A 22125-nucleotide genomic window follows, 5' to 3' on the forward strand; every position below is an offset into this window, starting at 1 on the left:
CATCTTATTTCTTTACTAGTTGAAAAAGGATACTCATTCAAAAGAATCATGAAAAAAGTTCATTTATTTTTGCATCGTAGTAAGTTTATTTTTAGTGTTTCTTCCTTTGGAATGTTCAAGATAATCAGTAGTAAATTCAATAGAAGTGGGGAGCTAAAAAGCCGACTTATTGTTTGACTTAATAACACCTTATGTTGTTGTTTTGATCTTTAGCGTTTCTAGTATTTTCACTATAGCTTGACAATTGCTAGCCTTTATCATGGCTGAGTATGCCCATCACCTCCGGAGGGTGATAGAAACTCAGCTCGTTGGTTTTGTAGAGTACGTTTAAAGCATGAATGACCTCTATATAAACCTGCACCTACTCTTGGGCACTGACGACGTGAGTAGGGATGTCATAGCTGTTGTCCAAGCTATGCATGATAAAGGTGATAATCTTATTCTTCCTGTTTGGACAAGCAGTGAAGTTGAGATCACATATTGTCAAGTTTGGTTCTTTGCTCTTCGTAGGTTTGTAGTAGTATTCATTTTTCGATTTCATATTTAGCTTACCTGAGGACTTAAGAATGTGTTCCGTTATAGGTTGTTGTGTGAAGTTTGATTTCGAGGATTAAGTTTTTAAGATGTCTTATCCTTTTTTTTTTTTTTTTGCTTAAAGTTGAGTACTTGTTTTAAGCCAAGTAAGTTGCGTCAACTTATTTTACACATACCTTTTTTGAAAACATTTTTAAGTTAATAATGTTTTGTTTTATCTAGTTTTGTTTCGAAGCAATCAAAGTGATTTAGTTAGTTAGTTTGTTTGTTTTTGTTTTTCTTTTCTTTTCGTGTGTCCCTTGCTTTTATAGTTTTATGAGTGCTTTATTCCCTCTTATAATTCGTGAGTTCAGACTATTCTGAACTTATGAAGGTATACCTATTGAGGGAGTTTTCAAAGAAGAACGAGGAGATCCTGTTCTCGAACAGATATTGGCACATAAAGACCGAAAGATTAAGGGTAAAGCGATAAGGCGGTTCTTGGTTAAATTCAAGAACTATCTTGCACTGGATGCGAAGTGGATGGAGGGGGAGGACCTAGCAGGTACTCCTCAGATTGTGAATCTTCACCTTGAAGCATTTAGATTAGCATAGTCTATTCTAAATGGAACCCCGAACTCAATTTGGGCGGAATTTGGTGCAGCAGGTATGCACAAGAGGGGAGTCGCTCGGCTCCTTTGTCAACAGATTGCCTTGATTTTTGATGTCTCTTTGAGTTTCAGGGATACTGTGAGTTGATAGTATTCTGCTATATGACTTTATGAACTGGAATTCCCGATAATATGATATTGATTTGTTCTTGACTTGTTTAAGTGCAAGAACTGATACACGAAATGATTGCAGCATTTCGGTCTGAAAGATCTCAATAGACGTGATTGCAAATATGGATTAGTTAATCAGGCATCTATGAGGTCCCGAGTGGATCTAGATGCGATTGCTAAATACGTTGCCGATTAATCATGGTCTGAGATCCGAATGAATTTTGAATGTGATTTGTCATGTGATAACCTGTGATGTCAAGTGATGTCCTGTGATGTCGTGTGATGTGACTATCGATTGGTACATGTGCTAGATGTGTGTTTCTAGTGCATTGGTACTAACAATCAGTGTCTGCTAAGACAGTTTATGGCCTTTGTCTGTTTTGCAGGCGTAATCAAGGGAGATTACAATACTTTCAAGAGGGGGTATGTCACAAACCTGTGACGTGGCAGCGAGTACACACACCCCCCCCCTCCCTTGGCAAGCACAGTCTCGGAAATGCTAGCTGAATGTTGACGTGGCACTGTCGTATGGTCCTCCGGAAACTGTGGCAAAAAACGTGGCGCGTTTTGCGGGAAAAGCAATACGGATAGATGATGTGGCAGTAGCGTACGAACAGCAGCTTTTCTCTACGGAAGGGTTGGAAATTTTCTACGCTGGAGCTTTTTGGGAGTTGCTTTAATTCCCAAGAGGGCTTGTGAGAGGAACTTGCTTTATTTTCTTTGTAAGCTTTTTATGGGCAGCTTTTGGGGCTCTGCTTTTGGCATCCCTTGTAACTCTTTATAAGTGTGGTTTGGGCAATAGCAGCCCCAAACCTCGTAGATCTCACCTACCCGCAGCAGATCATCGCCGCACGGTCAGATCAGCCAGCGTTTTCAGTTTCAGCCCGCTGTTCACAGATTTCAGCATCTACGTTTTCAATGCATCGTCGTCGCGTCGTCGCCATTGCCGTCCTCGCCGACAGTGTCAGAATTAAGTAGATTTGTAGATTTCAGCCCGTCTCGTCGCCGTCACCATTGTCGTTGACATCGTTGGCAAGTCCATTGCATCTAGACCATTGTACCAGATTTGTGCAATCAATAGCATAGACCTCTCTCTCCATAGAGAGGGGGGCCCTTGGAGGAGGGTTTGACAACAGTCTGGTGTCGTATTCTTCTCTCTCTCTCTCTCTCTCTCTCTCTCTCTCTCTCCAGTCTCAGCACCTTCATTCACAGCTCATTCACTTTATTTGTGATCATTTGCACTCTCTCATTAAAGGAACGGAAGGCTCTCCCTTCCATAAGAAAAAGGAACCCTTGAGCACAGTTCGGAGCATTCATCTTGAGCAATGTTCAACATTCACTTCCGCTGCACCTTACAGTGGAGGAAGATTCTCTTTCTCTCACGCCTAGCTATTGCAAATTCTCTGTTTTCAGCCCCTAATCACCTCTATTAGGGTAAATTTCAGCAAAGTACTCATAGAATCTCGTTATTCTCTACCTATTCTACGCGTACACAAAGTTTCGTACGATTCCATCGTGAAAAAGGTCTCTATTTCGGCATTGAAATGTGCTCAGGTAACATTTTCAGATTATGTGCAGAAAATTACAGCAAGCATGTGTGCGTGCATTTTGCGTGTTTCTCCCTTGTTTTTATTGCAGGAATGATTATGCATAAAGGGACACAGTTAGCGGAAGGTAGACTCTCATTTTTGAGAGCTTCCGAGGAGTTTTGTGGAAGATAGACTTTGGCTTACGAGAGCTTCCCAAAATCTCACAGTAGAGGGAAAATCCTCTCAGTAGTCAGAGAGTAGTTTTTTCACTCTCTCAGTCACAAGCAGAGGACGGGCTTTCGCCTCGTTCCTGTGCTTGTAAAGATTCTCCCTTAGTAATAAAGATATTCTCTTTATTGGGGGGGGGGGGGGCGGCAACCCATCTTCTGGTCCCTAACGATGTGTCGAGCTTTTCTCTCTTCCAAATTCTCTCCAGTATATGGATTGCATTAACAGTTAGTTTACGCTTCCGTATGTTTGTGACAGTGGTATCAGAGCAAGGTCATCTCTCTCTTTCTTAAGGGATTGACGACTCGTGACAGACTGCAGAAATGGAAGGACGTGAGATAGATTTCACTCTCCTCCAACAGCACGTGGTAGAGTTTCAAAAATCTCTCTCCCATCCAGAAGTTGAGAAGATTCTCCATACCCTTGAGAAAGGGAAGGAGAAAGTGCCGATGGGGTTGGGAGAAATCCTGTAGAACCCAAAGATGCAAGAACCAAAGAAAGGTCCTTTAATTGGAACCTTTCACATGCACGAGAGACAGAAGAAGCCTCCAGAAAGTTTTAATCCAAAGGTTCAAGAGCAGGATCCTCCTTATTCTCCTCAATTTTCTTCCATGAAGGATCTGGATGACATAGTCTCTCCAGAGGACATGTTCCTTGACGGTCCGCCACAGTAGGAAGAACCACCTTTTTCTAATGCAATCCCAGATGTACAAGGGAATACAACCAAGGATGTGAAAGAAAGATCTCTTCTCAAAGCATGGGGTAGCGTCAACAATCAGCGGACACTTATCCTGTTTGACCCAAGCAGTACGGATAACTTCATCTCTACGAAGTTAGTAGAAGATCTTAATTTACAACCCAACCAATTTGGAGTTTCTATTCAAGTAGCATCTGCTTTCAAAGGGCAAAACTCTAGTTCTACTTCAATCATAGAAAAGCTGAATTTAAAGGTAGATAACTACAAAGGTTAAGAATCTTTCTTACTAGCTTCACTTGAAGGATGTGATGTCATCTTGGGAATGCCTTGGCACTACTAGATGCATTCCATTCCTGATTATGTTCAGAAAACCCTGTCCTTTGATCATAAAGGAAAGCAATATGTTGTAATTGCGGATGTAGGTGATTGGCAAATTCTCCAACCACATTGCACTTAAGAAAATAATGAAAAAGTGTGTTTCAGCGAACTTGATTTTTGCAAGAGAGAAAGATGTGTCTTCTTTACAACTTTCTTCCTCTTCAGGGCAAAAAGGAAATAAGTTGTTAGAAAGTTTTATACATTGTTTTACAGATGAACTTCCAAATGAACTTTCGCCTCTCGACCTGAGGATCATACAACGCAAACACAAATTATTTGTGAATGCTAAGAAGAGTGAGTTCTTTTTAAAAGAAGTTCACTACTTGGGCCATATAGTATCTCACAACCAGGTGAGAATGGACCCTGATAAGATTCAAGCAGTTGTAGAATGGCCTACACCAACTACAGTACATGACGTACGAAGTTTTCTCGATCTCTGTTCCTATTATCGACGTTTCATTCGAGCCTTTGTCGCCGTAGCTGGTCCTCTCCATGTGTGACAAGGAAGTGGATTCCATTCCATTGGGGACCTGGACAAAAACAAGCTTTTGAAAAGCTTAAATATCTACTCAACCACGGACCTGTTCTCACTATCCCTGATCTTCGCAAACCTTTCGAGGTGTATTGCGATGCATGTGGAGATTGTGTAGGAGCAGTTTTGAACCAAGAGGGTCACGCTATAGCCTACGAAAGTCGGCGCCTTAGAGATGCAGAGTTGCATGCTCCCATTTATGAGAAAGAGCTTATGGCAGTAATTCATTTTCTTTCCATTTGGAAACATCATCTTTCAGGAGCTGATTTTATAATCAAGACAGATCATCAGAGTCTTCGCTACTTTCTCACACAGAAAGTTATTAGAAAAGCAAACGAGATGGGCAAACTTTCTTTCATTGTTTCATTTTCAGATTTTACACACTTTTGGAACAAAGAATGCGGTTGCAGATGCCCTCTCCAGGCGTCCAAAGATCAATGCAATGACAACTATTTATCATGAGTAACTAGAATCTCTTAGTAAGATGTATCCCCAAGATCCAAACTTCACTACAATCTGGACAGATCTTCAAGCTAGTCATTCACGGTCACCATATTCCATTAGGGATGATACACTAGATCATCAACAAGCATTATGCATAGCTCAACCCTTAAGACAAAAGGTGATGGATGAAGCACATAATTCTCCCTATGCTGGGCATCGGGGAATTGCTGGTACCACTAGTGCTCTCAAAAGATATTTCTTTTGGCCAACACTCAGGGCGGACATCGAAAAATATATAAGCGAGCGTTTAGTATGCCAAAAAGTGAAATATGACCGACATAAAGTTTATGGCAAGCTTCAACCACTCCCTGTGCCTAACATGCCATGGGAAAGTATTGCCATGGATTTTATTACAGATCTTCCTAGATCCAAGAATGGAAATGATGCAATCTAGACTATAGTAGACAGATTCAGTAAGCAAGCACATTTCCTTCTAGTTGAGAAGACGATGAAAGCTGATCACATGGCTAGAATATTTCTAGCTCATATTTTTAAAAATCATGGACTACCAAAAACTATTGTCAGTGATAGAGATTCTTGCACGACTAGTTTTTTTTTTTCTTCCCGAGAAAAAGATTCTTCTATTAGTTAATGAAACTGCCCATAGGGCTACAACCACCTCTACTAGGGAGGGCTACAACACTCATAAGGGAAGACTCTCCCAATGAAAAAACAACATATGTACAATGAGGCTAGATCAGGAGATGGGAGGAGGAAAAAGCCGTGCCAACTGAGCTCACCCCGGACCATGGTGAAGAAAGGCCTAGGGCACTAGAGTCGAAGGAACTCCTCTCTTTGCTCCCGCATGCGGTCGAAGCTGCCTTGAAGTCTCTCAAACTGTCCCTTAAGAGTATGGATCAGCTCCAACCAAAAATCGCGAACAGTCTCCGCTGGTGGTACAAGGCGAGCCTCGAAGATCGGAAGTAGCGGGCTCGCCAGATGAACTAGAGTGTCAGGCCATAGACGAGCTCCCAACACACCTCTCTCTCACTCCACCACTTCTGTGGGGTAAGCTCTATCGCAGGTTGGAGTGTAGGTCGACCCCCTTGTATCACTATCATCCTGCCGGTGGACGATAGCTAAAACTGTAATGCAGGGCACGTGAGAGTGGACCAAGCAGTTGTCCCCTAAGTGTACTGCTGTGCAGTGGAAAGAACTAGCATCAACCGAAGGACCCGAAGCCAAACGTGTTGTGCCATAGGGCAATCCCAAAGACAGTGACACTGACTCTCCTAGGGATGGTCACAAGCTGCACATGCTGCCGAGAGACCATTGTGTATAAGCCAACTCCCCACTGTTGTAGCTCTATGTGCAACTAGCCACTAGAACAACGTGACTCGCCGCGGCTGCTTGACGTCCTACAACCTCGTCCAAAAAGCTAACAAGAACTCAGCTGTGAGACCCTCCTCGTGCCAATGAGGTGTTGTAGCACGACGAGTCTCTCTTCGTGTTGCCAGTATGTGACGTCCCAGTCGAATAGTGTACGAAAAGAAAGGGACACCTGGATGGTCGACTAAGGAGAAAGGGTTCCTCCAAAACCACTCTCCAGGATCCCACTGCACTCGTGTCAGTGGACAACTCTCCCAAGCCCACACCCTCCAGTGGCCTATCTCAAGAGCTGTTGGGTCAGGATCTATGACACAAGTCCTCCCACAGATGCCCACAACTCGGATCCTCTGAAAACAACACTCTGCAACGTGTGGGGCCTCTACTGCAACTCGGTGTAAACGACCCTCGTCCTGTAGCTCGAAAAACATGGAGGGTACATTCTCTGAGCAAGCCCGAACTGCGATGAGGACCTCTAGTCACGTGAAGTCCGCCATCCATCTGGGCGCTGTTGACTCGAGAGGTGTAAGCCACTCAACTGGTACTGCCTCTGTGATGTTCTGATACATGCTTTGCACCCCTCTCATGCTGTGTAGAGTTGGATGGTTTGAAGCTCCTTTGACAAACCTGAGAACTGTAGCGAGTCACCTAAAGGGCGTGCAGGACCCTCTGCCATGGGACCCCAAGAAATATGAGGCCTACTACCAACCAAGTGGCCTCTCTGAGTGCTAACCATGGGGTTCCAAACAAGGGGCTGTCTCAGGAGCTCCTCCGTACAAGTATGCTGGTGCTGCTCTAGGTCTCTCCGCAGCTGCTCTTAGGGGCGAAGCAGACTCACAGCAAAATGGTCCTCCGGTCTCCTGCTCAGGCCAACTCTGTGCATGTCTGTGAAAATCCATCTGATCGAACGTCTCCAAGGGCCTCTAGCCTGAGGCACTCTAGCTCTATGTCACGTGACACATCCAACCCTATGTGTCCGTGGACAAGCTACAACATGACAAGGGTTCAGTCAGTCAAGTCGGTCTAGAATAGGAAGTGATATGGCACTTTTGTGAGTCCGTTCGCAGACCGTGCATGTCCAGACACTTAGATTAGATGCATATCCTCTGGTTGCACACAGCATGATCATCAGCATTCCCATCAGAATCCATCAGGGAAATTTTCCAGTGCATTGAACCTATTTTCCCTATTTTTGACATTTTTCATTTATTTATTAAGTGACTTTTGTTGGAAACTAGGTAGGGCAATTTTGTTAAGATAATATATAAGCAAACCAGAGCTAGCACTTTCTGGCAGAAGAGGCAGCAGGAGCACTCGCTCAACAGGCAATTTCTCAGCAGAACCCCCAAGAACCCTAGCGTTTTTGCTCCATGGCAGATGGGCTAGCGTTTTTGGACAGAACACCAGATCAGCCAGCTTTTTGCTTTGACAACAGCCTGGCGACAGTAAGAAGTAGCAGACTCCCCAGTGTTAGCAGATTTCCACCACAAGGACAAAGATCAGCCCTAGCGTTTTTGCATCTGCAAGGCACTTCAGCTTTTTTGCAGATCTTTGCGACGGAATCCCCACAAGCATCAGCGTTTTCAGTTTTCAGCAGTTAGCACCCGCAGTAGAACCCCCGAACCTCGCAAATCTCACCTTCCCGCAACAGATTCTCGCTGCACGGTCAGATTCCGCAAAGTTCACAGTTTCAGCCCGAAAATTCACTTTGTTTGTGCCCATTGCACTCTCTCATTAAAGAACAGAAGGCTCTCCCTTCCCTAAGTAAAAAGGAACCTTGAGCACAGTTCGGAGCACTCATCTTGAGCAAAGTTCAACTTTCATTTCCGTCGCACCTTACACTCTAATAAGCCGTTGAAGCAAAAAATCGTTTCAGGGCTCCTCCCTTGGAAGCAGTCCTCTGACAACAAACTTCCCAAGAAGGGCTCTGCTTTGCCGTGCTGGGTCTATGATCCCAAACCCCCCCTGAGAACAAGGTAGAGTGATGACCTGCCAGGCCACTTTGGCCCGGGCTATCTGAGTGTTGCGTCCTGACCAAAGGAAATTCTTGATTAGCCTCTCTACCTGGCTGATGAAGGAACTCGAAAAGATCCTACAAGATGTAATGTACCGCATAGTAGCCAACAACACCTTGTTGGCCACTACAACTCTGCCTGCTAGAGAAAGTCGTGTTGAGCTCCAATGTAACAGCTTCCTCCTGATGAACAGGAGGAGGGCAGCAATCTGCTGCTCAGGAGACAAGTCCAAGCCAACCTGACAGGAACTGCAGTCCCTGGGGGGATCCATCTGAAACCCTCACCTGGTAGCCAATCATGCATAGGAGCACTGCCAACCGAGAAAGCCATTGTCTTTCTCGAGTTGATCAATGCGCCTGTGATGCACAACAAAAGGTCTCAAGAGCCTGCTCACACCTGTATAGGTTGTGTTAAAGCATGCTTTGCTATTGATTGTATTAACTAAAAAAAAACCTTACAATATATAAAAGAGACTTTCCATGCAAACTCCATATATAGACTGGACTTTCCTCTGCATGCTATAAGGGAGTGTTTCCACGGTCGATTGGGTTTGAACCCAACAATGAACCCCCCCTTGAACAGATAGGGTGTAGGTTAAAAATTAGCTACCAATAAATGGAGTTTTTGGTTCATTGCGAAACCTTGGGTTTAAGGTGTACCCAATAACCTCATGAGAAGCAGAACAAAACAAGACTTGAACAAAAACTGATAGTTTGGGAGGTCTTACCACTCATGTGTGGCAGTGTCTGTAGCTCACACAGTTTATTTTGACTAGGAAAAACATGAAAAGAGTTGATCTAAATAACATCATTGTCAACAGAAAATGTTTGAGATTTGGTGTCTCCCTCAATCACATGAATTTGATTTTTATCCTTTTGAAAGCATCTATTTGAAGGATGATTTGTTTTACCATAGTGAACTCAAGGATTCTGCTTGAAACAGTCCTTTGTCTTGTGATTGTTGCGCCCACAAATGGCACAAGATTTGGCACCAATGGATGGTCGAGTTGAAGCTGAGGTAGAAGCACAATTAGTGACTGCATAGGCACTGGGAGTATCAGAAGAGCTGATGGGGGATACTGTATATGCACTAGGAATAATGGGAAAATTGGTACAAGATACCCTTCTTTCTTCTTCCTGCAATGAATAGATGATACCATCCAAGGAGGTCAACGGATCTCTCTTTTAAAACAATAACAATCGGTTAGAATTTATCAGGCAAACTTTTTAACAAAACAGCTATGAGATCTTCTTTTGGCACTGGGGCTTCGACATAGTTCTAATACTCTTCAGTCAGTTAACTAAAGATGTAATGTTTTCATCAGCACGCATAGCAAGAGAGTACAACTCTATCTTTAGACTCATCATTGAATACTTAGCTTTTGTTAGGGAATAAAGGCCTAAGTGCCTTGTTCTTACTAACTTATAAGTTAAAAGACTTATAAGTGAGGGGGCCCAAGTGTGAATGGCCCCCTAGTCACTTACTCATATACTCAAAGGTCAAGCCCAAAAAGAAATAGCGTGACTTTTCCCAAATCTCTCTACGAGCTCTCTCTCTCTCACGTTCTTCTCTGCGTGTGCTTCTTCAGCGCCTCTCTCCCCTTCTCCTTCACTCTCATTGCATAGAACAGCAAGTGGGCTCTCTTTCCTGCTTCCCCCACACCTGGTATCAAAGCTTTAGGGTTTCCAAGAGAGCCATTTTCGCAACACAGATCAGAATTCTGTTCTTGCTCGCTGCGGGAAGAATATTCAACCGTTTTCGATCAACTCTGTCGCGAAGGGATCCTCTCACCGTGTAGAATCGACCTCCGGTGACAGTTTCCCCAAAATTAGGGTTTCAAAAACTGGCGAACAGCAGCCTATTTCTGCTGAAATTGACCAATTTCGGGGTCAATTTGATGCAATTTCATTAGGGCAAGTCTCACAGGTCAATCTTACAGGTGTTTCCACCAACGAGGTTCTGAAAATTCAGCAAAACAGGTGTTTACAGGTCTGATTTTTGCCCTAAAACAGGGAATTTCAGCAAGCAAATGATTTATACACCTTGTGGAAACCTTTGGTAAGGGTTTGGCAGTGAATGTACGCCGTTTTGGGGTGATTTCGCGTGAAATTTGCTCGCTGTTTTTCTGTAACAGCAAGCTGTTTTTTGCCCGATTGCGCACATTTGGGCGTGTTTAGGTCGGCAAAACAGGGTTTCAGTGTTTGCAATCACTCAGAATGGCTTCTAGCAGTGAAAGTGGCAATTTGTTGCACATTCGCAAGCTTGAAGGTGCCCATAACTTTGCTATATGGAAGAAGCAATGTTATAATGTGATGTTGCAAAAGAAACAGGCGAAACCTATTAAGTTACAGGGAGTGAAACCGGTTGATATGGAGGTTGAAGAATGGGAAGAAGTGGACGAGTTGGCTCGCTCCACGATCATGCTTTCGGTGTCTGACAATTTACTCTTCAATGTAGAGAATGAACAGACAGCATGGGGCATGTGGAAGCGTTTAGACGAGTTGTATGCACAGCAGAGTGCTGCCAGTAAAGTGTATTGGCTTAAGAAGCTTATGGATCTCCGCATGAAGGAGGGCACGCACATGTTAGTGCACCTCAATGAATTCAATTCTATTTTCAGCCAACTGACAGAGCTGAAATTCACGATTGATGAGGAGTTCAAAGCTACTTTTCTGCTATGCACATTGCCCGAGAGTTGGGATGTATTCCGGACAGCTCTTAGTAACTCAAGTGCGTCACTTAAGTATGCAGATGTAGAGAGTTCTCTCTTGATGGAAGAGATGAACAGGAAGAACACCACAGGTGGGTCTTCTAATGCATTGCACTTGAGAGGCAGGTCTCAACAGAGAGAGAAATCTGACAGTAAGGACAGGGCATGCAGCAAATCTCGTAGGAAAGATGTTGTGTGTCATCATTGTGGAAAGAAAGGGCATTATAAACGGGAATGCTATGAGTGGAAGAAAGAGAAGAACAAGGGTGCTGAAACTGATGCAAAGGACAAGGGAAATGCTAAGAAGAGCACTGTGTTGATTGAGGAAATCAATGTTGCTAGTAGTTGTGACAGTGACAGCAGCACTGATGTACTCAATGCCTCTTCTGTGGATGCACATACCCTTGCTATGGGTTCTGATGTGGACATGCATGCTTGGATTCTTGATTCAGGTGCCTCCTTTCATGTAACACCTCATAGGGATTGGTTTACACAGTACTCAGGTGAGGTGCAGGGCACTGTTTATTTGGGAGATAACTATGCATGTGACATTGCAGGTATTGGCAGTGTCCAGTTTTCCTTTGCTGATGGTATGACTTTTGTTTTGCACAAAGTGCGCCATGTGCCACAACTCAAGAAGAGTTTGATTAGTACAGGGCAGCTAGATGATGCAGGCTATCACACCACTTTTGGTGATAGCCAAGGGTTGTAAATCGGACACTTTGTATCCTTTGCATGTATCTAGTGTGCGTGACCATGTTGTCGCCGTAACCGAGCAGCCAAGTGTTTCTTTGTGGCATGGCCGGTTGGGACACATGAGTAAAAGAGGAATGGAAACTCTGTCTCGTTGTGGTTATTTGCCGTGTTTGAGATATGCTGATTTTTCTCATTGTGAGCACTGTATTTATGGAAAGCACAGTCAAACACCGCACAAAAGGTCTCTTTCTTTGAAGTCTGACAGGTTAGACTTAGTGCATTCCGATGTATGTGAAATGCCACAGTTGTCCTTAGGGAGAAAGAAATATTTTGTCTCGTTTATCGATGATGCTACACGTAAGGTGTGGGTGTATCCAATACGTGCTAAAAGCGATGTTTTGGATACTTTCAAGAAGTTTCTTGCGTTTGTTGAGAATCAAACTGACAAGAAGCTTCGGTCTTTGCGCTCAGACAATGGGGGGGAGTATGTATCAAAAGCATTTATTGACTTTTGTGCTACTAAAGGTATTAAAAGAGAGCTCACGGCTCCTTTTAATCCCTCTCAGAATGGAGTTGCAGAGAGATTGAACCGGACTATTCAAGAGAAAGTTCGGAGTATGCTGTCACATGCTGCATTACCTCATGGTTTTTGGGCAGAAGCTGTGCAAACAGCTATTCACTTGATTAATCGCTCACCTAGCAAGGCTTTGGGTGGAAAGGTGCCTGAGGAGGTGTGGTCTGGCAAGCCACCCTCATATGCACATTTAAGAGTGTTTGGTTGTGAGGCCTATGTCCACATCCGGAGTGAACTGCGCACCAAACTAGAACCAAAGTCTCATAAATGCATTTTCCTAGGATATGGTGAGGATGGTGAAATGGGGTACAGATTATGGGATCCCGCATTACGGAAAATCATACGCAGCAATGATGTCATCTTCAATGAGAATTGCATGCACAAACAGCCCACAAAGGTCGAGGAAGTGCGCCGGGTTGTTTTTCGTGAAGATGTTACATATGGACAGCCAAGAAGGCCCAATGTTCAGCAGCCTTTACATGCTGAAAATGGTGCTGAAAATCAGCCATTAGCTGCTGAAAATCAGCCCCAATAAGTTGCCATTGATGCACCACAGGTAGGGGAACAGGTTGATGCTCCTAGACCGCCCGTTGTTGAAATGCAACCGGCTGAACAGCCTGCTGTTTTTGATGGTTTACAGGCTGAAAATCCACCTGTTATGGATCATTGGGTGCGTAGGTCTACTCGGGTGACAAGGCCCCCCGATAGATATGAACCGTCTTTGGACTATGTCATGCTTACTGATTGTGGTGAGCCGTCTTGCTATAAAGAGGCTATGCAACGGGAAGACAGTAAGAAATGGTTCAAAGCAATGGTTTCGGAAATGCAGTCTTTGGAGAAAAACCATACATGGGACTTGGTTGATTTGCCTAAAGGGCATAAGGCTCTGCCATGTAAATGGGTTTACAAGACCAAGGTCACATCTGATGCTTCTTCTAAGTACAAGGCACGTTTGGTTGCTAAAGGGTACAAGCAAAAGCATGGTGTGGATTTTGATGAGATTTTTTCTCCTGTTGTAAAGCTTGCCACATTACGTCTTGTTTTAGGCCTGGTTGCTTCTGAAGATATGGAGTTAAAGCAAATGGATGTCAAAACAGCGTTTTTGCATGGCGATTTGCTTGAGATGATCTATATGATGCAGCCAGAAGGTTTTGTGTCAAAGGGGCAAGAGAAGAAAGTATGTAGACTCTTGAAGAGCTTGTATGGTTTGAAACAGTCTCCCCGTGCATGGTATCACAAGTTTGATACATTCATGAGGTCTCAAGGATACAAAAGAAGTAATTCTGATCACTGTTTGTATATCAAAACGGCAAGTGATGGATCTCTTCTATTGCTGATTTTGTATGTTGATGACATGCTTATTGCGGGTAAAAATGTCACGGAGTTGTATGCATTACAGCAAAGCTTAAAGAATCGCTTTGACATGAAGGATCTTGGTGATGCTAATCATATTTTGGGCATGCGTATCTCTCGAGATAGAACTAACAGGCGTCTGTATCTATCTCAACGAGATTATGTTAATAAGGTGCTACATCGTTTTCATATGGATGGGGGAAAGGCACTTGGTACTCCGCTGCCTCCATATGTAAAACTGACTGCACATGACTGCCCAAACACAGATGATATGCGGGCTGAAATGGCCAAGATTCCTTATGCATCAGCCGTTGGCAGTTTGATGTATGCTATGGTTGCTACACGTCCGGACATTGCATTTGCGGTGGGAGTGGTAAGCAGGTACATGAGCAATCCTGGCAAAAAGCATTGGGAAGCAGTCAAGTGTATCTTGAGATACTTGAAAGGCACTAAAGACTTGTGCATTTGTTTTGGGAAGAGTGAGACATCTGTGCATGGCTTTACAGATGCAGATTTTGCTGGACATCCAGATTGCAGGAAGTCTACCTCTGGATATGTGTTTACATTCACAGGAGGTGCAGGTTCTTGGATTTCTAGACTGCAAAAATGTGTTGCTTTGTCTACCACTGAAGCTGAGTATGTGGCTGCCACTGAGGCATGCAAAGAAGCTTTGTGGCTCATGCGTTTGGTAGAAGAGCTTGGCATTAAGTCACCGGTTCCTGTGCTACACTGTGATAGTCAGAGTGCTATTATGCTTGCAAGGAATCCTGTTTTTCATGCCAAGACAAAGCACATAGAGGTGAAGTATCATTTCATCAGGAGTGTGCTTGATGACAAGAGCATTACACTTGTCAAGGTGCACACAGATGACAATCCTGCAGATCTTTTGACCAAGAGTCTTCCAGCAGAGCGGTTTGCATATTGCCGTCAGATGATGGGTGTTGGATGAGTAAGTGCATGATCAGCTGTTGTATCATAGTTAGCTGATTCTTTGATCTCCCAAGGTACATTGCCTTTAGGTGGGAGGTTGTTAGGGAATAAAGGCCTAAGTGCCTTGTTCTTACTAACTTATAAGTTAAAAGACTTATAAGTGAGGGGGCCCAAGTGTGAATGGCCCCCTAGTCACTTACTCATATACTCAAAGGTCAAGCCCAAAAAGAAATAGCGTGACTTTTCCCAAATCTCTCTACGAGCTCTCTCTCTCTCACGTTCTTCTCTGCGTGTGCTTCTTCAGCGCCTCTCTCCCCTTCTCCTTCACTCTCATTGCATAGAACAGCAAGTGGGCTCTCTTTCCTGCTTCCCCCACAGCTTTAGCACCAAAAACCTTCTCTAGCTGTATCCAGGCAGTACTAGAAGATTGCACATCATCCAAGTAATGAATAAAATCGTCTTCAAGAGATGTCAGAATAATACCTAATGCTTGCTCGTCCTTGCGTTGTTGCTCGGTAGATAGTGCTCTTGTAACTGCAGCGGATGTGCCGGCTTCGTCGGTTGATAAGGGTTTCCCGATGATAGGAGTTTTTTGGTTTGAAGTTTGCCGGCTCATGTATATATAGTGCGCTCGCTTTCGCCACTTTTGAGTGTGCCACGGTTGCTTGCACAGTGCTGGGCAATGCCAATTTTTAATGTGTGCTCTTGGCTATGGTTCGGTGCTAGCATCTTCTGAGTATTTGTGATCAAACGAGATGGCTTCAGCCAATTATAATGCCGTCTCTTCTAGTGCACCGTATGATTTTGGACATCTTTGGTTTTGACTTGTCGCATCGGCGCCGGGCTCCACCCATGATGGTGCGCCTGCAAATTGAAGCTAGTGTGATGCCATGCGGTTGCAGTTGCCATGGCTAAGGTCGGATGCTCTGTAGTGGTGAAGAGGGAAAGGCCTTAAAGCTCGAGACCTCGAAAGGAGGAGGTTAGTGAGAACCCACCCTTGACTGAATTTTTTTAGAGTGATTATGGATCAAAACGAAAAGGTCTGTCTGCAATGATAGGGAGCATGGGCCTGCACGTGAAGAGCCGCCTTGGAGAAGGGGGGAACATATAGAGCGTGGGCGAGGAGGTAGAGAGAGGGTTTTTTTTTTTTTCGAGAAAAAGATCCTTCTGTTAGTTAATGAAAACTGCCCATAGGGCTACATCCACCTCTGCGAGAGAGGGCTACAACAAGCATGATGGGGAGACTCTCCCAATGAAAAAACAGCATATATACAATGAGGCTAAATCAAGAGATGGGAGGAGGGAAGAGCCAAACAGGTGGACAGTAGTGCCATCTGAGCACCCCCTGGACTATGGTGTAGAAAGGCCCAGGGTGCCAAAGTCGAAGAAAAGCCTCGCGGCGCTCTTGCATGTGGTCGGAGCTGCCCTGTAGTCCCTCAAGCTGTCCTCTGAGAGTATGGATCAGCTCTAGCCAAAAGTCACGAACAGTCTCTGCTGGTGGCACAGAACGAGCCTCAAAGATGCGGAAACAGCGGGCCCGCCAGATGAACAAGAGAGCTAGGCCGCTGATGAGCTCCCAACACTCCTCTCTCTCACTGCACCACTCCTGTGGAGTAATCTCTGTAGCAGGCTGGAGTGTAGGTCGCCCCCCCTTAATCACTATCATCCTGCTGGTGGAAGATAGCTCAAACTGAAGTGCTGGGCCCGTGAGGGTGGACCAAGCCGCTGCCCCCCAAGTGTACTGTCGAGCCGTGGAGAGGGCAGGCATCAGCCGAAGAACACGTAGCCACACCTGCTGGGCTGAGGGACAGTCCCAAAGACAGTGACGTTGACTCTCCACCAACTTGTCACAGGCTGCACATGCGGCCGAGAGACCACTATGCACCAGCCAGCTCCCTACTGCTGTGGCTCTGTGTGCAACCAGCCACTGGAACAAGGTGACTCGCCTCGGCTGTCTGGAGTCCCACAGCCTCTGCCAAAAAGCTGCCAAGAACTCGACTGTGAGGCCCTCCTCCTGCCAATGACGTGCTGCAGCGGGGTGGGCCTCTCTCTGTGTTGCAAGTATATGACGTCCAAGCTGAACAGTGTACTGAAAGAAGGGGACTCCTGGGCGGTCGGTAGAAGAGAAGGGGTCCCTCCATAGCCACTCACCAGGATCCCACTGTACTTGTGTCAGTGGACAACACTCCCAAGCCCATAGCCTCCAGTGTCCAGTCTCAAGAGTTGCTGGGTCAGGGTCTATGACGCAAGTCCTCCCACAGATGCCCACAACTTGGATCCTCTGGAAACAGCACTCTGCTACCTGCGGGGCCTCTACTGCAACTCGCTGTAATCGTCCCCTACCCTGAAGCTCAAAGAACAGGGCTGGGACAGTCTCTGAGCAAGCCTTGACTGAAATGAGAACCTCTAGTCGTGTGAAGGCTCCCATCCACTGGGGTGCTACTGGCTCGAGAGGCGTGAGCCACTCAGCTGGAACTGACTCTGAGATTGCCTGACACATGCTCTGCACCCCTCTCATGCCCTGCAGGTGGACAGCCTGCACCTCCTCTGACAAACCTGTGAACTCTAGCCAGTCACCTAGAGAACGTGCTGGACCTGCCGCCATGGTACCCCAAGAAACATGAGGCCGACTCCCAACCAAGTGGCCTCTCTGAGTGCTAACCATGGGGTTCCGGACGAGGGGCTGCCGTAGGCGCTCCTCCGTGCACGTCGGCTGTCTCTGCTCTAGGCCACGCCGTAAGAGCTCCCAAGATCGAAGCAAACTCACAGCGAATCTGTCCTCCAGTCTCCTGCTCAAACCAACTCGACGCAACTCTGAAAAGATCCATCTGGTCAAAGGTTGCCAAGGACCTCCTGACTGAGGCACCCTGGCACGAAGCCTCTGCAACAAGAATTCCTTCCAGGGCTCTTCGCTTGGAAGAAGTCCTCTGACGACAAACTTCCCAAGAAGGGCTCTGCTCTGCTGTGCAGGATCAATGATCCCAAGCCCTCCCTGAGAACAAGGAAGTGTAACGACCGACCAAGCCACCTTGGCTCGGGCAATCTGAGTATCGCGACCTGACCAAAGGAAGTTCCTGATCAGCCTCTCTACCTGGCTGATACAAGAACTCGAGAAGATCCAGCAAGAAGTGATGTACCACATAGTCGCCAACAACACCTGGTTGGCAACTACTACTCTACCAACCAGCGAAAGTCGTGCTGAGCTCCAATGTAACAGCTTTCTCCTGATGGACAGGAGAAGAGGAGCAATCTGCTGCTCGGGGGACAAGTCCAGACCAACCTGACAACCCAAGTATCGAACTGCAGTCCCTGGAGGAATCCACCTGAAACCCTCTCCTGGCATCCAATCTGGCACAGGAGCACTGCCAACCGAGAAAGCCACTGTCTTTCTCCAGTTGATCAATGCGCTCGATGCACAGCAGAAGGTCTCCAAAGCCTGCTCACATCTGTGTAGATTGGCCTCCTAGCCCTGTAAGTACAAGGCTGAGTCGTCGGCAAACTCAGCGTCCAGAAGCTCATCTCCCCGTATAGGGAGTGCTAAGCCTCTCAAACCAACCTGCTGTGACACCAAAAATCTGCTCATCGCCTCCGCATAGAACAGAAAGAGAAAAGGGGCAAGAGGATTAGCCCTGTCTGACCGAATGTGTGAGCATGAAGCGCTCACCTCTACCTCCTGCCAACAGCACCTGACTGTGAGCCTGTCTGTACAAAGCTGACACCCCTCTGATCCAAGCATCTGAGAAGCCCATCCTGCGTAGCGTGCCCTCTAGAAAGTCCCAGTCAACTCTGTCGTATGCCTTCTCAAAATCGAGAAGAAGAATCACAAGGTCCTCCCCATGGAGCTGTGCAAGGGTAGAAGCCTCCCAAAAGGTGAAGATGTTGTCAAGGATACTGCGTTCCTTGACAAAACCTGTTTGAGTCCCATGTATAAGGCTCTCCAAAAGTGGCTGAATCCTCAAACTCAGAGCCTTGGCAAGAATTTTGTAGGCTGAGTTGAGAATGGTGATGGGGCGCCCCTGTCGAATCTCATCCAAGGAGCCACCCTCCTTTGGAATGAGGTAAATCAGGCCCTCACTCATGCTATCCGGCATCACTCCTGTGTGCAAAATGTACTGAAAGGCACTACAAAGATCTGGGCCAAGCAGGTCCTAGTACTCTAAGAAGAAGCTGGGAGTCAGCCCATCCTCACCTGGACAGCTACCACGAGGGAGGGCCCTAAGAGCCGTGTGCAGCTCCTCAAGCTGAAGAGGTATCTCTAGCCTCTGGCGCATCTCCTCAGTCACAAGACAAGGCATCTGTGCCCAAACCTGCTCCCTGCATGCATCCTGTCTCTCTGACTCGGGCTCAGCCGACAGTAGCTCATGGTAAAAGTCAGTAGCAACTGCACGCATATCCTCTGGCTCACAAACAACTGACCCATCTGGTCTCCTCAACTGATTGACCTTGGCATGCGAGTGCCGAGGTCCCACTGTCTCAAAAAAAGCACCTGTCACTCTGTCACCCACCTGAGTCCACTGAGATGCCTGTCGGTGAAAGGCAAACTCATGGCGCCTCTCCTCTGTGCAAGCAAGCTCCTGTTGAGCCTGCTGTAACTGCTCCTCCAACCATGGACCGTCTGGATGCTGCTCCTGCATCCTCTGTAGTGAAGCAATGCCTCGTTTGAGACGCTGCTCCTCCTCTCTCGCTGTAGCCCGTCGAGCCAGAGACTCCTGGAGAAAGAAGTGGCTAAGCCGAGCTAGGCTTGAGGCCACTCTGTCTGCAGGTGGAGCCTGACTGTCCATGCCCTCTGTCCATAGAGCCTCGACCCTCTCTCTGAGTGCTGAGTCCAACAAGACCCGCTCTGGGATGCGAAGCATCGTGCTCCCACTGCTCTGCCTGTCTGCCACTGTGAGGATCACTGGTGCATGGTCCGAGAAGGATGTCCCTACCAGGATGCCCACTGATCCCCCCAAGTCACTGAAGCGGTCACTAGTGTAGAAGCGATCTATGCGCGATAGATTCACTCCTCCCACTCTGCGGTCCGATCTAGAGAAGGCAAGACTCTCTGGAGGCCTCACAAAGCCAGAATGCTGCCATGTATCCGAGACCTTCAAAGTCATACACAACCTCTCCCAAGCTGCTAACTCGACTCCATGCACAGTAGCATGGCTGCCTCCGATCCTGTCAGAAGGGTCCTCCAACATGTTGAAGTCCCCTCCTACACACCACTGGTCAGCCTGTGGCAAAGACTCAACAATCTGTGACCAAAACTCTGCACGAGCACTCGCCACATTGGGCGCATAGATGTTTAGGAAACCCACATGGCCACCCTGAACCTGCATAGTAATCCATTGAGCCCTGCCAGGCACAATAATCCCTCTGCCCACAATGGCCTGCTGCAATGAGTCCGCAATAGTCATACATACCCCTCCCTGGATGCCTCCAGGTCCAAAAGCAGCTGACCAAAAGATATCATGCTGACCAAAAGATATCATAGCATCCACGCAAAATCTGACCACATCGCCGAATGCGGCTCTCAGACAAATGGTGCTCCTGAAGCATAAGGAGATCAATCTCTCCTCCCACAAGGCAACGCTGAAGCTCCTGACGCAATCGGCCCCGCTGTCGCTGAAACTGGGGCCCACCTAGTCCCTGCACGTTCCACGAGACGATCTTCATGGGGAGCGAGAGAGAACAGATGCTGCCGTAGCAGCAAGACGAGCTATCTTCGAGGCTGGCTTGGATGGGGAGTAATCCGCATTCGAGTGTCCTCTAGATAGGCGAGACTGCAGTGAGTGCCTGGTCCAAGCCCAAGCAGAGCGAGCCATGCGTAAAGCAACCTCCTCTGTCCAGGAGTCCTCATGGATGTATACATAGCAAGGCAAACACTGCGTATCAGCAAAAAAGTACACCACAATGTGTCTACATCCTGCTGAGTCTGGGGGTGTCACCACAAACTTGGCCAGTGGCCACAAAGTCTGCAACAAGTCTGTAACGCCAAGTTCTCCCATGTGGTGAGAGAACTCAAGAACCTGTGTATGCAACCATCCCACCACTGAGTCGAGGGACCACTCTGTCTCAGTCCTACCACAGAGGGGGAAGGAGAAACCAACTGCTGAGTCCAAGGCCTTTGTCCCCCTAGCGGCGAGGAACAAAGCGTGGACTCTGAAGCAGGCTGCCTCGTGGTCTGCTGCGGAATCGCCGAGAAAGCGAGTGAACCCGTAATCGAAGAAATCCCAGCGGCGTCGGAGGTCAATGCTCGTCAAACCACGAGGGATAGCTGCAAGAGAAGATGTCTGAATCTGCAGAGGGGGCCGCATGAAGGGCTGACCCTCTCTCGCTAGGCGACTCGTGGCAAAGGCGCTGCCAAGAGATCTCCTAGCCGCCGGCGAGGGACCAGTCTCTTGAGCCGACTGTGGTATTGAAGCAGGAGGAGGGGGAGAAGGGGCTGTGGGGGGGGGGGGGGGGGGGGGGGGGGTGGGGGAGAAGAGAAACGGGGTGGGGCGACAAAGACATGGGGGGGGCGAGGTGGGGAGTAGATGGGAGCAGAGGGCGGGGGAGGGGATGAGGAGGAGGAGGGGAGATCGGAAGGCGAAGCGGCTGGCGAGGGTGAAGCGGAGGTGGAGGCTGGCGTAGGGGGCTCCTCCTGCTCAAGAGGACCAAAGTGGTTCCCCGTGGGAACCCACTGCTGCTGAGTAGGCACCTGAGGGCCACTCTGAGTGCCAGGCTGTCGCTGTGGCCCCTGGCGTCGACGGCCACGGGCCTGCTGCCACCCCTCCCCTGTTGGAGCCCCAGGCTCGGAGGGTGGCGCTGAATCTGTGCGCTGTGTCGTTGGCTGTGGCTGCGGCCCAGCCTTGGCAGGCTGGGGCTGAGGCTGAGGCTAAGGTGCGGGTCGTGGTCTCCTCCGTGGATAGGCCTTCGCTAGGTGGCCCATCTGTCTGCAAATGAAGCACTGGTTCGGGAGACCGGAGTACTCCACACTCTGTCTAAACCAACCCCCACTCACCCGAGGCAGAAGGATGACCTTCGGGAGTGTGTGAGTATCTCTGACCAAAACTCGAACTGAAGGGATGCCAGCCGCCTTGGCAGCTACTGATGCTGCCGTACGAGGTGTCTCCAGGACAGTCCCGATGGCGGAGCCAATCCTGGAGAGAAGTGGAAGGTACTCCCTCCGTAAACCCGGAAAGCAGATTGAGATGGGGATGTCCGCCTCCTCTACTAGCACATCCGAAGTCGGGTCAAAACCATGTCGCCACTGTCGAAAGTGGGCGCGTGATGCTCGGATGGCCAATGGACTCATAGCTATGACCTTGGAGGCCATCTCGGAAGTCTCGAACTCAATCTTTTAGTACCCCCGTCCGAGAATCCGGACATCCAAG

At 47.4% G+C, this 22125-nt stretch overlaps 1 protein-coding gene across 2 annotated transcripts in view; it reads left to right on the plus strand.

Moving 5' to 3' along the window:
* LOC147460044 (uncharacterized) overlaps positions 1 to 22125 on the plus strand; it is a 47378-nt gene that overhangs the window by 15331 nt on the left and 9922 nt on the right. The gene's annotated exons all lie outside the window — the stretch shown is intronic.

Source organism: Adiantum capillus-veneris, chromosome 4 (assembly GCF_014529385.1).
Source record: "Adiantum capillus-veneris isolate H3 chromosome 4, ASM1452938v2, whole genome shotgun sequence".
Lineage (NCBI taxonomy): Eukaryota > Viridiplantae > Streptophyta > Polypodiopsida > Polypodiales > Pteridaceae > Adiantum > Adiantum capillus-veneris.